Source organism: Sapajus apella, unplaced genomic scaffold (genome assembly GCF_009761245.1).
Source record: "Sapajus apella isolate SASKATOON/1434 unplaced genomic scaffold, GSC_monkey_1.0 scaffold33, whole genome shotgun sequence".
NCBI classification, from domain to species: domain Eukaryota; kingdom Metazoa; phylum Chordata; class Mammalia; order Primates; family Cebidae; genus Sapajus; species Sapajus apella.
This window is the reverse complement of record NW_022436973.1, coordinates 20877213-20893363: the sequence shown is the minus strand read 5'-3', so window position 1 is coordinate 20893363 and position 16151 is coordinate 20877213. Positions and strand designations below refer to the sequence as shown.

General features: G+C 48.1%; 1 protein-coding gene across 4 annotated transcripts in view; it reads right to left on the bottom strand.

Annotated features, from left to right (window-relative positions):
- SLC23A2 (solute carrier family 23 member 2) overlaps positions 1-14038 on the bottom strand; it is a 138305-nt gene extending 124267 nt beyond the window's left edge. For 2 of the 4 annotated variants that reach the window (XR_004274143.1, XM_032295491.1), the window contains exon 1: positions 13923-14038. The gene's annotated coding sequence lies outside the window, so the exon portion shown is untranslated. The remainder of the gene's footprint in view (positions 1-13922) is intronic. The other 2 variants (XM_032295492.1, XM_032295493.1) reach the window with 1 other exon arrangement.
- Positions 14039-16151: the final 2113 nt, after the last annotated feature.

Below are 16151 nucleotides of genomic sequence, written 5' to 3'. Positions count from 1 at the left end.
GGCGCAATCTCGGCTCACTGCAACCTCCGCCTCCCGGGTTCAGGCAATTCTCCTGCCTCAGCCTCCTGAGTAGCTGGGATTACAGGCATGCACCGCCATGCCCAGCTAATTTTTTGTATTTTTAGTAGAGACGGGGTTTCACCATGTTGACCAGGATGGTCTCGATCTCTTGACCTCGTGATCCACCCGCCTCGGCCTCCCTAAGTGCTGGGATTACAGGCTTGAGCCACCGCGCTCGGCCTAATTTTAAACTTTTTTACTGCAAAAGACACGCCAAGAAAATGAAAAAGAATCTTACAGAATGGGAAAAAATATCTGCAAATTACATACCAGATAAAGGACTCGTGCAGAACATATTAAGAACTCTTGGCTGGGTGTGGCGGCTCATGCCTGTAATCCCTGCATTTTGGGAGGCCGAAGAGGGCAAATCACGAGGTCAGGCGTTCGAGACCAGCCTGGCCAACATGGTGAAACCCCATCTACTAAAAATACAGAAAATTAGTTGGGCGTGGTGGTGAGCACCTGTAATCCCAGCTACTCAGAAGGCTGAGGCAGAAGAATCGCTTGAACCCAAAAGGCAAGGATTGCAGTGTGTTCAAGACCAGCCTGGCCAACATGGCAAAACTCTGACTCTACTAAAAATACAAAAAAATGGCCCAGGCATGGTGGTGGGTACCTGTAATCCCAGCTACTCAGGAGGTGGAGGTTGCAATGAGCCAAGATTGCACCACTGCACTCCTGCCTGGTGATAGATTGAGATTCTGTCTCAAAAAAAAAAAAAGGACATTTCAGAGTATACAGCATAAAAGGTTATCTGGCTGGATCCAGTGGCTCACGTCTGTAATCCCAGCAGAGGCAGCAGGGGCAGGAGGATGGTTTGAGCCCAGGAATTCAAGACTAGCCTGGGCAACACAGCAAGATTCCTTTAGCCACAAAAAGAAAAAACAAAGGTTATATGGTGTGGTATGAAACTTTTTTTTTTTGGGTGAGATAGAGTCTTGCTCTGTTGCCCAGACTGGAGTGCTGTGGCACAATCTCACCTCACTACAACCTCCATCTCCCAGGTTCATATCTCAGCATCTGGAGTAGCTGGGATTACAGGCGCAGACCACCATCCATGCCCAGCTAATTTTTTGTATTTTTAGTAGAGATGGGGTTTCACCATATTGCCTAGGTTGGTCTCGAACTCCTGAACCCAGGCAATTCACCCACCTCAGCCTCCCAAAGTGCTAGGATTACAGGTGTGAGCCACCACACCCAGCCATTAAGCTTTTTTTCTTTTTCTTTTTGAGACGACTGCCCCTCCGTTGCCCAGGCTGGAGTGCAGTGGTGCGATCTTGGCTCACTGCAACCTCTGCCTCCCGCATTCAAGCTATTCTCCTGCCTCAGCCTCCTGAGTAGTTGGGATTATGGGTGCCCACTACCACGTCCAACTAATTTTTGGATTTTTAGTAACGATGGGGTTGCACCATGTTGGCCAAACTGGTCTCGAACTCCTGGCCTCAAGTGATCAACCCACCTTGGCCTCACAAACTTCTGGGATTACATACATGAGCCACTGTGCCTGGCCTTGAAACTTTTGTCTGAGATACATACACACACACACACACACACACACACACACACAGAGAGAGAGAGAGAGATGAATATAAATAGAGAAGTGGGTCAGTCAAAACAAAAAGTCTGGAAAATATATTTTAGCAGTTGACAGACGACCAGCCTGACTAACGTGGTGAAACCCGTCTCTACTAAATACAAAAAAATTAGCCAGGCATGATGGCAGATGCCTATAATCTGAGCTACTCAGGAGGCTTAGACAGGAGAATTGCTTCTACCTGGAGGCGGAGGTTGCAGTGAGCCGAGATGTCACCATTGCACTCCAGCCTGGGTAACAAGAGTGAAACTCCATCTCAAAAGAAAAGAAATAAAACAGTAAGTGTGAGATCTCAGAGTCAAAAAGAGAAATTGAAAAAAAGCTGAAGTCACTTTGAAGCATCATTGTAAGACTGAAACTAAACACCAGAAAAAGTATATTTGACACTGGTGTCTATTTTGGCAAGTCAAGTAATAAGTTTCCCTCCTCTATCCCCCTCTCAGGGCTCAGAGGAGCTTCCTACTCCCACTAAATTCAGGCTCCTTCTGGTGAGGTCTACTGCAGATCATGCAGGGAGCTCCGGAGGGAAGGATGCACCATCACTGGAAATGGGGACTGCAGGGCTGCAGGTGGGCAGCCTGGACTTGCAGGCCCCAGACTCAGACTAGCGGTACAGAAGCAAGTGCAAAAAGAACTCAAACAGAAGCTAAGGGTCAACTGGAGGAAAGAAAGGAGAAGAAACAGAATCGATATTGCTAACTTATTCAGTTTATCTTTGCATGAATGAAAGAATAAAGGAGGGCCGGGTGCGGTGGCTCATGCCTGTAATCCTAGCACTTTGGGAGGTTGCAGCAGTGAGCCGAGATCGTGCCATTGCACTCCAGCCTGGGCAACAAAAGCAAAAACCTCCATCTCAAAAAATAAATAAATAAATAAAAAAAATAAAGGAAGAGGAACAAAAACCCATCAAACTTCTCTGAGGCAGAGAACATTTTCAAAGAGTGCAGGTCAGGATCTCTGACGCAGAAGATGCGAGCAGCTGTACAGTCCAACAGCCTGGGCTAAAACAGAAGCCCTGGGGACAAACCTGAAGAAAGATCACTCGTGAAATTCCTTGCAGCAAGAAATCTGAGGTCAACTTCAAATCAGCAGGGAAACAAAAATTTAGAGAATCATCACTATCAGGGAGAGACTACCAAGAATATTTGTAAGGATTCCAGGGGTCAATGTCAAGATGCTGAGCTTTGTTCCCTAAAAAAAAAAAATACTATGTATGAGACTGTAATTAGGACACATATTGAATACCTCTAAAGACTATTTACAACACTGCATTCCAGTAAAAATTGAAAACAAGAACTATGGGGCCAGGCGCGGCGGCTCATGCCTGTAATCCCAGCTCTTTGGGAGGCTGAGGCAGGCGGATCACCTGAGGTCAGGAGTTCGAGACCAGTCTGACCAACATGGAGAAACCTGTCTCTACTAAAGTACAAAATTAGCTGGGCATAGTGGCACATGCCTGTAGGCCCAGCTACTCAGGAGGCTGAGGCAGGAGAATCACTTCAACCCGGGAGGCAAAGGTTGCAGCGAGCCAAAATCAACCCACTGCAGTCCAGCCTGGGCGACAGAGCAACGCTCCATCTCAAAAAGCAAACAAAAAAAAAACAGAGATTGGTTTAATATAGCAGAAATATGGTGCTATTACATTTTCCTCACACACACACCAAAGGACTCCATTTCCTAGCCCCCCTGCACCTAAAATAAAGCCAACAGACCATGGAAGAAAATACTAATAATTCCAAGTTTGGCCCATGAAAAAAACTTCCATGTACAAAATTACATGGCAAACTTACAGGTCACATCTTCTTGTCAGTTGTGACAAAATGGAAGGACCTAGATCCCCAAGTTACCACCTGGAAGAGAACCATCTAGAAAAGTGTGGGCAAGAAATAAATGTTTACTTTGTCAGGCCACAGATTTTGACTATCATTACCTACCCTGACTAACACAAGTGGTCAGTTACAAAACATACAGACTAGTCGCATGCAGTGGCTCATGCCCATAATCCCAGCACTTTGTGAGGCCAAGGCAGAGGATCGAGTTGAAGACCAGCCAGGGCAACACAGCAAGATTCTATCTCTTTTTTTTTTTTTGAGGCACAGTCTCACCCAGGCTGAAGTACAGTGGCTCCATCTCTACTCACTGCACTGAAACCTCCACTTCCTGGGTTCAACTGATTCTCGTGCCTCAGCCTCCTGAGTAGCTGGGACCATAGGTGTGTACCACCACACCTGGCTAATTTTTGTATTGTTTTTTAGTAGAGACACGGTTTCACAATGTTGGCCAGGCTGGTCTCGAACACCTGGCCTCAGTGACCTGCCCGCCTTGGCCTCCCAAAGTGCTGGGATTACAGGTGTGAGCCTCCATCTCTATCTTATTAAAAACAAGGCCTGGCGTCCTGGCTCCCACGTGTAATCCCAGCACTTTGGGAGACCGAGGCAGGTGGATCACCAGAGGTCAAGAGTTCAAGACCAGCCTGAACAACACAGTGAAACCCTGTATCTACTAAAAACACAAAATTAGCCAGGCATGGTGGCACATGCCTGTAATTCCAGCTACTTAGGAGGCTGAGGCAAGAGAATCACTTGAACCCAGGAGATGGAGGTTGCAGTGAGCTGAGATCGCATCACTGCATTCCAGCCTGGGCAACAAGAGCAAACACACACACACACACACACACACACACACACACACACACACACGATATAGACTGCAAGCAGTATATTTGCTTTGTATCTGCTCTGTACCAGTCAGGTAACCGAGAGTAAGAAGGAGGTATGAGGGGAGATAATCACATTCTAAATACCAAATATTTTATTTATTTGTTTTTGAGCAGGGTCTTCCTCCTCTGCCCAGGCTGGAGTGCAGTGGCACCATCACAAATCACTGCAGCCTTGAACTCCTGGGTTTGAGTTTCTTCCCACATCAGCCTCCCAAGTAGGTGGGACCACAGGTACGCACACCATCACACCAGGCTAATTTTTTTTTTTTTTTTTGAGACGGAGTCCTGCTCTGTCGCCCAGGCTAGAGTGCAGTGTGATTGCCGCTCACCACAACCTCCACCTTCTGGGTTCAAGCGATCCTCCTGCCTCAGCCTCCAGAGTAGCTGGAATTACAGGCATGCATCACCACACCTGGCTAATTTTTTGCATTTTTATTAGACATGGGGTTTCACCATATTGGCCAGGCTGGTCTCAAACTGACCTCGTGATCCGCCCGCCTCGGCCTCCCAAAGTGCTGGGATTACAGGCATGAGCCACTGAGGCTAATTTTTAAGAATTTTTGCAGAGATGAGGTTTAACTATGTTGCCCAAACTGGTCTTAACCTCCTGACCTCAACCAATCCTTCCACGTCAGCTTCCCAAAGTACTTGGATTATAGGCATGAGCTACCATGTCCAGTTCAGCAAATATTTTAAAATAAAGAATAAGTAATCTATAGACCATATGTTAGAAAAAATCTAGAGACACTGACTTGTTCTGTTCATGGGTAGAACAAGTCAATATTATAAAGATGACAAGTCTTCCCAAATTAACTTACGTATTTAATGAAATTTCCCATTAAAAGTATTTTGACACCCTGGCCAACTTGGTGAAACCCCATCTCTAGAAAGAAAACAAAAATTAGGCACGTGTCTGTAATCCAGGCTACTCGGGGGTCTGAGGTAGGAGAATCGCTTGAACCCAGAAGGCAGAGGTTGCACTGGGCCAAGATCGCACCACAGCACTCCACCCTGGGCAACAGAGCAAGACTCCGTATCAGGAGGAAGAAAAAGTATTTTGAAACGCTAAATTGAAAAACACTGGAGTAAACACTGAGCATAGGCACTACCAGATAATAAACCCTACTATAAAGTGATTATAATGACTAAAATAGTAAGGTCTTGGCAAAACAGCAGACAGATAAACTGAATAAAACAGCAGATCCAAGGATTCAGCATATGATTAAGGTGGGGTTTTTTTAGTTAATAAGGATGAATTAACAGATAGCACCCAAAAAATATAAACTAGAGAGGACAAATAATTCTTATTTGATACCACACTCCAAAACAAATATCAGACTAATTACATTATAGCCAATATATTTTTTTCAAGAACTAAGAGGAAAATATGGGTGAATATTTATAAAGTCTTGGGATAAAGAAGCCATGGGAAAGAAAAAAAGATTGACAGATTTAACTTCAAGGCATAGGAAAAAATATTTGTGAAGTGGTACAAAACAATGCAAATCTTGAGTATTACTAATTCAAAAATCCAAAATTTGAAATGCTCTAAAATTCAGTCATTTTCTGAGTGCCAACAAGACACTCAAAAGAAAATGCTCGCTGAAGCATTCTGAATTTCAGCTTAACAAATTAGGAATGCTCAACTGGTAAGTTTATTGCAAATATGCCAAAATCAAAAAAAAAAAAAAAAAACCCAAAATCCAAAACACTTTCTAGATAAGGGATACTCAACCTGTACATGTTTCTCAAGCAGGTAAAGATCAAAAACAACATGTCTAGTAGCATCAGCTTTACTCAAAGAATATGGAAGAAAATGTTTTATATTAAAATAAGCACTGATGTTTCTGAAACAGAATGAAAAATTCACATTAAATTTAGATAAAACAGAAGAGACTTAAAAGAAGTATCATGCTTGTTATATTCCCAGCACTTTTAAATATGCATACATTCCCCCATATCATACATCTGTGGAATAATTTGTGAACCAATGTCTATAAATATAAATATCAAAAAAGCTCTTGATAAGAAATATATGAACTTGGGGGCTGGGCACAGTGGCTCACGCCTGTAATCCCAGCACTTTGGGAGGCCGAGGCAGGTGGATCAGGAGGTCAAGAGATCAAGACCATCCTGGCCAATGAGGTGAAACCCCGTCCCTACTAAAAATACTAAAATTAGCTGGGCACGGTGGCACGTGCCTGTGGTCCCAGCTACTCGGGAGGCTGAGGCAGCAGAATTGCTCGAACCCAGGAGGTGGAGGTTGCAGTGAGCTGAGATGGTGCCACTGTGTCCAGCCTGGTGACAGATCGAGACTTGGTCTCAAAAAAAAAAAAGAAATTTTGTTGGCCAGGCACGGTGGCTCACTCCTGTAATCCCAACACTCGGGAGGCTGAGGCGGGTAGATCACCTGACGTCAGGAGTTGGAGACCAGCCTGACAAATACGGTGAAACCCTGTCTCTATTAAAAATACAAAAAAATAGCTGGGCATGGTTGCGGGCGCCTGTAATCCCAGTTACCTGGGAGGCTGAGGCAGGAGAATCACTTGAACCTGGGAGGTGGAGATTGCAGTGAGCCAAGATCAGGCCATTGCACTCCAGCCTGGGCAACAAGAGTGAAACTCCATCTCAAAAAGAAAAAAGAAATTGTGTTTCCTCTGTGAAGACCGAGGACACAGCAGTGCTTTTTGGTCTGAAGTAGGGTGGAGAAGACCCTCAGAGTCACAAAGCCAAGATCTCTGAGATGAAATGATGGTCCAGAATGAAAAAACTTATTCAAACTTAATTAAATGGAGCTGGGGTTATGTATATAGTCACTCAAACAAAGGAAAGCCAGTAGGGAAAAAAAACTGTGTGAGCGTTGAGGTGGTGGGTAGAAGATTCCTACAGGAACAAACAGGAATTGACAGAAGGAATTCAAGCTGGGGTGCATAAAGGCAAACACTGTAGCCAGGAAAGAACCGCAGGCAAACAAGGCAAGAGCGAGAGCAGACGGTCCTGCTCCCATTCAGCCTCCTCCCAGTGCACCCTTTACTCCACCCCAGAATTTTCTAGAATACACATCTAAACAAGTCACTCCCCTCTGGGAATCTCCCTGTGGCTTTCCAGACAAAGATTTAGGCCCCATAAATACAGTGTCGAAGGACCTCTCCACCTGACTCCTATCACATCCTCAGCATCCTTCCAACTGTCCTGACTCAGTCACCCTCCTCTCCCAGTCACATGCCTCTCCCGCTCCACCCTTTGCTTACACTGACCCTTCCATCTAGCCCAACCCTGCTTTCTATCCCAAGTTCCGGAAAGTCACCCTGGAACACAGACAAAGCATGACTAGAGCCTAACTTCAAGCTTGGCAACTGACCGACCTAGGGTCAAATCTTAACTCTACTTGGCAGTGCTAAGACCCTAGAGAAGGAGCTGCCCTCCTGCCACACCTCAGCATCCTCAGCTGTAAGATGGAAAACGTTAGTACCCAGACCACAGGGCTGCCGAGACGTGAGAGAACACATGAGTGCTGGGCAGAGCTCCTTGGCACTCAACTGACACTGGCTTCTCTGCCCCTCTTTTATACTAACAGGGACCTAGAAACCCTGAGTTTCAGACAAGAGCTGGGAATAGTGCCCTACCGTGGTTTAATGGAACAGAATTCAAGACCCAGGAATTAACTTACAGAAGTTACCCAAGCCTTCATCAATGAAGTGAAGGACCAGAAGCCACCTTGCCTGCCAGCTGCTAGAACTAGCAATAGTAACCTCGAGTGACCAACACATAATTGATATATATGGGCACCATCACTGTTTCACTGGCCCTATCACATGGGGCTGTCCTGTCTTTCTAGGGTCCCTTCTATTGCTTGGAGAAGGTCCAACACAGAAGTGCACCTTATCAAACTGCACTCCCCGTTCAACTTAGAAGATGGAGAGATTCAACTCTGTAAGAGTTACACACATAGACAGGTGACCTCCACCAGATGCTCAATGAGACAATGCCTTTGGAAAGCTGCTTTGGGCAAAACTCATGAGTGGGCCAGGCATAGTGGCCCACGCCTGTAATCCCAGCACTTTGGGAGGCCAAGATGGGTGGACCACAAAGAGTTCCAGACCAGCCTGGCCAATAGGGTGAAACCCCGTCTCTACTAAAAATACAAAAATTAATCAGCCATGGTGGTGTGCACCTGTAGTCCCAGCTACTCGGGAAGCTGAGACAGGAGAACCGCTTGAACCCAGGAGGGAGAGGTTGCAGCAAGCTGAGATCACACCACTGCACTACAGCCTGGGTGACACAGTGAGACTCCATCTCAAAAAAAAAAAAAACCAACTCATGAGTGAAGATTTCCTGATCACTGACCAGAGAAAGCCACTCTCCTTTAATGGTGTAATTTCCATAGAGAGCCTTAGAGATGCCTAGATCTCACATACTTGGCTGAGGTCAAAGTCCAGAATTAAGACAAAGAACAATGAGAAGCTCCCAAGATTTGCATCTCCATTGAGGATGACCTCCTCCAAAAATCTCCACCCTTGCTTTTCTGCTGCATTTGGGTTATGTTGGGTTGGCACTACAACTTAACATGGACTAAACCAGCTCCTTGGGCATCTCAGTTAATGGCCACTTTCTTTCTAGGTGCTAAGACCAGAACCTCAGAGTCCTCCCCAGTTCTCTTTCTGGTTCATCAGCAAATCTCAATCTCACCTTGAAATCCCACAGGTCTCCCCTTAGCCCTGCACTGGCCATCTGGCTGGTCCCCTTGCTGTCCTGCCTTCAATCTATCTCACACAGCAATGCCCAGAGTGTGCTTGCTAAAAGCTAGATCAGTCCACCTCCCTTCTTTACCCCAAAACCCTCCAATGGCTCCCACCACTCTCAAGGAAAAATCTACAGGCCTTACAATAGCCCACGTGGCCTTACATCCAACCAGCATGGTTACTCTGACCTCAAAACCAAATTCTCCTCTCCTCCTGCCTTAGGGCCTTTGCATCTGCTGTTTCCTCCCCTCAGAATGATCTTTCCCCCAGATCTCCACATGCCTCACTCCCTTAATAGCTTAGTCAGAGATGACTCAAGCCTTCTGCTATGAACTCAATTGTATCCCGCACCCCCATAGGTTGAAGCCCTACCCCCACAAAGTAGCTGTATTTAGAGATACAGCCTTTAGGAGATAACTGAGTTTAAATGAGTTCTTAAGGATGGGGCTTTGATCCAATAGGACTTTTTTTTGTTGTTAAGATGGAGTCTCAGTCTGTTGCCAGGGAGGAGTGCAGTGGTGCAATTTCGGCTCACTGCAACCTCCACCTCCCAGGTTCAAGTGATTCTCCTGCCTCAGCCTCCTGAGTAGCTGGGACTACAGGCATGTGCCACCACGCCCAGCTAATTTTTTGTATTTTAGTAGAGACAGGGTTTCACCATATTTGTCAGGATGATCTCGATCTGCTAACCTGACCTTGTGATCCGCCCGCTTCGGCCTCCCAAAGTGCTGGAATTACAGGTGTGAGCCACGTCGACCAACCAGGACTTTTTTCTCAAAAACAAAATCTAGCTTTGCCACCTAGGCTGGTGTGCAGTGGTGCACTCATGGCTCACTGCAGCCTCAACCTCCTGGGCTCAAGCAATCCTCCCACCTCAGCCTCCTGAGTAGCTAGGACTATAGGCACGGGCCACCATGTCCAGCGAATTTTTTTTTTTTTTTTTATAGAGACAGAGTCTCACAATGTTGCCCATACTGGTCTCAAATGATCCTTCCTCTAGAAGTGCTGGGATTACAGGTGTGACCAACAGTGCCTGAACAGAAGGAGATAAATGGCACCGAAAAAAGACCATGTGAGAACTCATCAAGAAGACAGCCACAGAACAAGCCAGGAAGAAAGCCCTCACCAGAAACTAACAAGGCCAGAAACTTGACCTTGGACTTCCCAGACTCCAGAATTGTAAAAAATAAATTTCCGTTGTTTAAGCCACCTACACTATGCTATTTTTGTTATGGCAGTGTTAGCAGACTAATATACCTTCCTCCCTGTCTACCCTTCCAAAAATATAAACTCCCATCCCCACTTAATCCCCTGAGCCTTGCTAGATACTTCATAGCACCAGGTCTCATTGTCCACCTCCCCATACTGTGGGCTCCATGTGGGCTGACAGTCTCCCTGTGGCATCCCAAGCACCAAGAATATTAGGCACTCAAATGATGTAATAAATGTGTGAAAGGCCCATGAAAGGTGCAAGCTGAAAGCAGACCTCAATTACAGGAGAGCCAAGAACCTAGAACCTGTGACGAAATAAGAGGTTCGAAATAGCAAAGCCAGAGAGAAAATGAGAAGAACGGTACAGAGCACACAAAGGGCTCGTTTCAACCCAGAGGCTGCAGCGCACAGCTTAACCTGGAGAAGGATGGTTCCCTACCGAAAGAATAAAAGCAAGCCCAGAGAACAACTGGAGGAATAGCAGGGCATAAAAACGAATTAATGAGGTTACTGGGCACTGGGAACCAACAGACTGGTGTGCGGGAGTTTTATGGGCAAGGCCAGGAAACAGGTCAGGGAAGGACTGTAAGATGTTTAAGTTAAAAAAGGCTAAGAGGTTTCATCATCTATCCACTTAAAATCAATTAATAAAAAAAAAAAAAAGCCTAAGAGGATTAAATAAAAATACGTTTTTAAAAAGCTTCAATTTACATGTACAAAGCACCGCATAATTTCAAATTATTACTGCTTTTTTGAGTAGACAGTCTCACTCTGCTGCCCAGGCTGGAATGCAGTGGCTCAATCTCAGCTCACTGCAACCTCCACCTCCCAGGTTCAAGCAATTCTCCTGCCTCAGCCTCCTGCATGGCTGAAATTACAGGCACGCACCACCTAATTTTTGTATTTTTACTACAGACAGGGTTTCACCATGGTGGCCAGGCTGGTCTCAAACTCCTGAGCTCAAGTGATCTGGCCACCTCAGCCTCCCAAAATGCTGGGATTACAGGCATGAGCTACCACGCCCAGCCCCGGCCTCCCGATTTTAATTACCTTAACCAAAATGGGAAAATCCCTCAAGCTACCAGTGGTACCAGGAAACAGGTCTCCAAAGAGATCCCTGGTTTGTCTTTAGAGACACTGAACAGGATAGCAATAGCCAACTCAGGATTTCAAACACCCCACAAACTAGACCTTACACTGTGTGAGGGCAGAAGGCAGAGTTTATTCAACAAGTATTTGTTCAGCAGCACCTGGCCACCAAGTGGATGGACGAATGGGCAGAGGTAGATGGACAGAGTACTCGATGGGTGGCTACATGTGCTTGCCTGCCCCTGGGACACATGACTCATTTCTGCAATGCTACATCCACTGGAGTTTGCTACATAAATGAGATACGTAGTATGGTATGAAACCTACCAAAACCATCTACATTTTTCTAGCCAGGTACTTTTTTTTTTAAGCTGGCCACCACACTTAGCTATGTTTTTTTTATAGAAACAGGAGTCTTGCTATGTTGTCTAGCCTGGTCTCGAACTCCTGGCCTGAAACAATACTCCCACCTCAGCCTCCCAAAATGCTGGGATTACAGGTGTGAACCACAACACCTGGCCCAGGTACTTTAATAAGCTTTTTTTTTTTTTTTTCACTCTTGTTGCCCATTCTGGAGTACAACGGCACGATCTTGGCTCACTGCAACCTCTGCCTCCCAGGTTCAAGCTATTCTCCTGCCTCAGCCTACCAAGTAGCTGGGATTACAGGCATGCACCACCACGCCCTGCTAATTTTGTATTTTTAGAAGAGATGGGGGTTTCTCCACGTTGATCAGGCTGGTCTCGAACTCCAAACTCCCAACCTCAGGTGACCCGCCTGCCTCAGCCTCCCAAAGTGCTGGGATTATAGGCATAAGGCACCTCGCCCAGCCAATAAGCATTTTTTAAACACATCAACAGATGTTTACAGTTAATTGACTTAATTGACCATGCCACAGAGAATACAGAGAAAAAAACTGTCAAAATAAAAAGTTCCTGAAATACCTATTTTCTTAAAAAATCACCCTCCACTCTAAGCAAAGACACCAAAAACAAATGCCTTGGTATTAAAAGAAAGAAGTTAGCTGTTCTTTTGGCAAAGGAAATAGCCTAGAAAGCAGATACCTCATGCTAAGGATGTCACGTGGAACAGGCTGGACACACCTGCCGCCTCCCTTTAACTAGCAGGTGTGCCATGAGGGCTTACACTGGGCACACCCATGGGTGCCCAAAAGCTATTAAATTTGGGATGAATGAAAAGAGAACAGTAGCAATACATTCATAAGTGACCCTGATCGAGCCAACCATAACCCAGCAAAGAATTCTGAATTTTTGAGCTGAAAGGGCCCTTTATAAATTTCACCAGGTTCAAACACTTTCAGGGGAGGCAGGCAACGTCACTTGCAAAGGTGAAAAGGCAGGTGCAGACAACCAGAAATGGTGAGGCCGGAACCCGACAGCATTCAAATACAAAACAAAAAATAAAAATGCTCCAGCCACCCCGATTCCAGCCTTTTGCTTCTAAGAGGAGGAAACCGACAGAGGGAGGTCACATGGCCAATTAGTGACAGCTCAAACCAGACTGTCTCCGGACTCCCGGTCCCATGTCCCCGCACATCCCGGGCCTTCTCTGCGCGCAGATGACCCAATTGTCAGCAGGGACTGCATCTTCCCCCGCCCGTCTCCCAGCACTGCAAGAATAAAAGTAGCACCTACTACAAACGCCGCAGACCCGGAAAGCCCTTATGGGTGACTTTCTTCCACCTGCAGTTGCCCTCATTTACCCTTTGCCCTGACAATCGATCATTTCCCATCAGTCACGTTTAAATCCCCAGCCTAAAGGCCGAGATTATCAGCTACCCACCCAAGGGGGACATCTAGGACCAAATGAAGGAGAAAATCCTGCCTGCCCCTTAAAGTAGTCACACTCGAAATGTCATTCTTTTTCCCCCGAAAGGTGGCGACCAGGGGGACCCGCGACCCCTGGGGAACAGGCCAGAAAGGCCCGGGGGTCGGAGCAGCTGCTTCTAAAATTACTTGGCGCAGCCTTTGTAGAAGGGAAGAAAGCAAGAATGTAAAAGGCACCTTCTTGCCGCCCCTCCTGATGCCCCTGAATTACAGGGGACGAGACGATGCCGGCGCGCAGCACCTGGGGAGGGGCGAGGGAAGCGACCCCAGGACGCGCGGGCGCAGAGCCCGGGAGGAGGCGGCGGCGGCGGCCAGTGGGGTGCTGTGGTAGCCCCATTCGCCTCCCCGCTGCGCGGCCTGAGGGCCCGAGCGCTGTGGCTGCCGCGGCGGGCAGGGGTGGGTACCCCGAGGGCCCGGCCCAGCTGGCGGGGCGGCAGGAGCTGAGGGCATCTCGGGCCCCCGGGCCAGGGTGGCCGGCAAACGCAGAGTCCCAGGAGACGGGTCGGAGTGGGGGCGCGCAGGCCGCGCCGCGGGGCCGGTGGGTGACAGCGCGCGGGGGCCGTGCCAGGCCGGCCTCGTGGGCGCGGCGGGCACCTCGCGTCTTGGCCGGCATGTGCGTCCCGCGGGCCGGGCAGGGGACGTGGCGGCCCGGCTCTCACCTGGCTGCAGCTCGCGTGGTTCCTGTCCTGCCGCCGCGCCTCGGCGCCGCAGTGCCAGCTGCCGCCGCCGTCTCCGGTCCCCGCCACAGCCGCCTGCAAAATGGCGCCGCGGAGGGGCGGGGCGGGGGCGGGGAGCCGCGGAGCCGCCCGCCCCCGCGCGGGCCTGGGGCCCACCTCCCTCCCCGCCCCCGACCCCTGCCCTCGGGCCTCCCCCGGGGGAGGGGCTGCCCCTGGCACGCGGCAGCGCCCCCCGGAACGTCCTGGGCGTCACACCCAGCCGTCCGGTTCCCGTTCTTTTCATTTCCCTCCCCTGCGCAGAAAGATCGCCCCCCTCCGCGACCGTTCCCTTCAGTCACACCTGCTCCTGGGGACCCACCTGGCAAGCAGAGCGCTCGTCCCTGAGTGTCCTGGTCCTGGTCCCGCCTTTTTACCCTGCCTGCCACCGAGCCCTGTCCTTGCTCGAGCATGATAACCAGGCAGTTTGTGGTGCACTGGGCTCAGTGGGTTGGATGTTTTAAAACAATTTCAGCTCTTCTTCAGTTAGGTTTTTTAACTTAACTGGAGGAGTAGTCCTCTTTACGTCATGCAGAGATGGTACCACAGACTAAGGCTTTTCAGACTTGAATTCCTTGGGAGTAGTGTTAGGCTAGGGGCGGATTCACATTCAGTGGCTCTGGGTCGCAGCTCAAAAGTCTGCACTTCTAAAATGACCCCAGGCGATGCCCCCGGGTGAGGTTCTTGGACCGCTGAGCGGAAAGGCCAAGTGTAAATCCCTGGCCTCGGTCTTCAGCCCTGGGCAGCCTCACTTGAGGACTTCATTAAGATGCAGATGGCTGGGCCCCACCCCCAGAGTTGCTGAGGCTGTAGGTCTGGTGTGAGGGTCCAGAATCTGCGTTTCTGGCAAGTTCCCAGGTGAAGCCGATGCTGCTGGTCCGGGGACCACAGGTATGGAGCCACTGCTGAAATCTGAATTCATTTTTTAAAACGTTCTAGTAATTATTACTTTTTTAACACCTTCCATCTTGAAACCATTGGCATAGTTGCTTTACTAACTGAATTATAATTTACCAGTTCCCGGGCAACTCTTGCGAAACAGAATTGTGGACAGTGTCTGACCTCGTGGAGAGAAATTGATTTTATAATCAGAATTATTTGTGTGTTTTACACAGTTTTGGAAACTGACATCACACATATCAATGGGGTTGGGGGGGGCAGCAACTACAGGAATTTTATGAAATAGACAAAGTGTGGTCTGTGTCTTGACAAAAACGCAGTTATTAGAGAAATAAATGGGAAGACACATTATTATTTGCTTAGATTTAATTTTCTTCGAGACAGGGCCTCACTCTGTGATCCAGGTGGGAATGCAATGGCACAATCAAGGCTGCAGCGTCAACCTTCCAGGCTCACGGGATCCCCCATCTTGGCCTCCTAAGTAGCTGGGATAACAGTAGCACAGGACCATGGATGGCTAATTTTTATTTTTTGTAGAGATGGGGGTTCTCATCTCTATGTTGCCCAGGCTGGTCTCAAACTCCTGGACTCCTGGACTCAAGCAGTCCTCCCAAAATTGAGATTACAGGTGTGAGCCCCTGTGTCCGGCCCAATAACAGTATTTTTTTTTTCTAAAGATGGAGTTTCACCATGACTGCCAGGCTGGTTTTGAACTCCTGACCTCAGGTGACCCACTCACCTCAGCCTCCCAAAGTGCTAGGACTACAGACATGAGCCGCTGCGCCCGGCATAACAGTATTTATTATTTTTTTTTTTTACTTTTTATTTTTTAAAGACGGGGTTTCACCATGTTGGTCAGGCTGGTCTTGAACTCCCGACCTCAGGTTATCTGCCCACCTTGGCCTCCAAAGTGCTTGGATTACAGGCGTGAGCCACCATGCCCGGCCAACAGTATTTTTTAAATATAAAGGTTGGCTGGTGGGGCACAGTGGCTCACGCCTGTAATCCCAACACTTTGGGAAGCCAAGGTGGGTGGATCACGAGGTCAGGAGTTCGAGGCCAGCCTGGCCAATATGGTGAAACTTTGTCTCTACTAAAAACACAAAAATTAGCCAGGTGTGGTGGCATGAGCCTGTAGTCCCAGCTACTTGGGAGGCTGAGGCAGAAGAATCACTTGAACCCGGGAAGCAGAGGTTGCAGTGAGCCGAAATCGCACCACCGCACTCCAGCCAAGGCAACAGACCGAGACTCCAGAAGTTCCACAAGGAAGAAGGT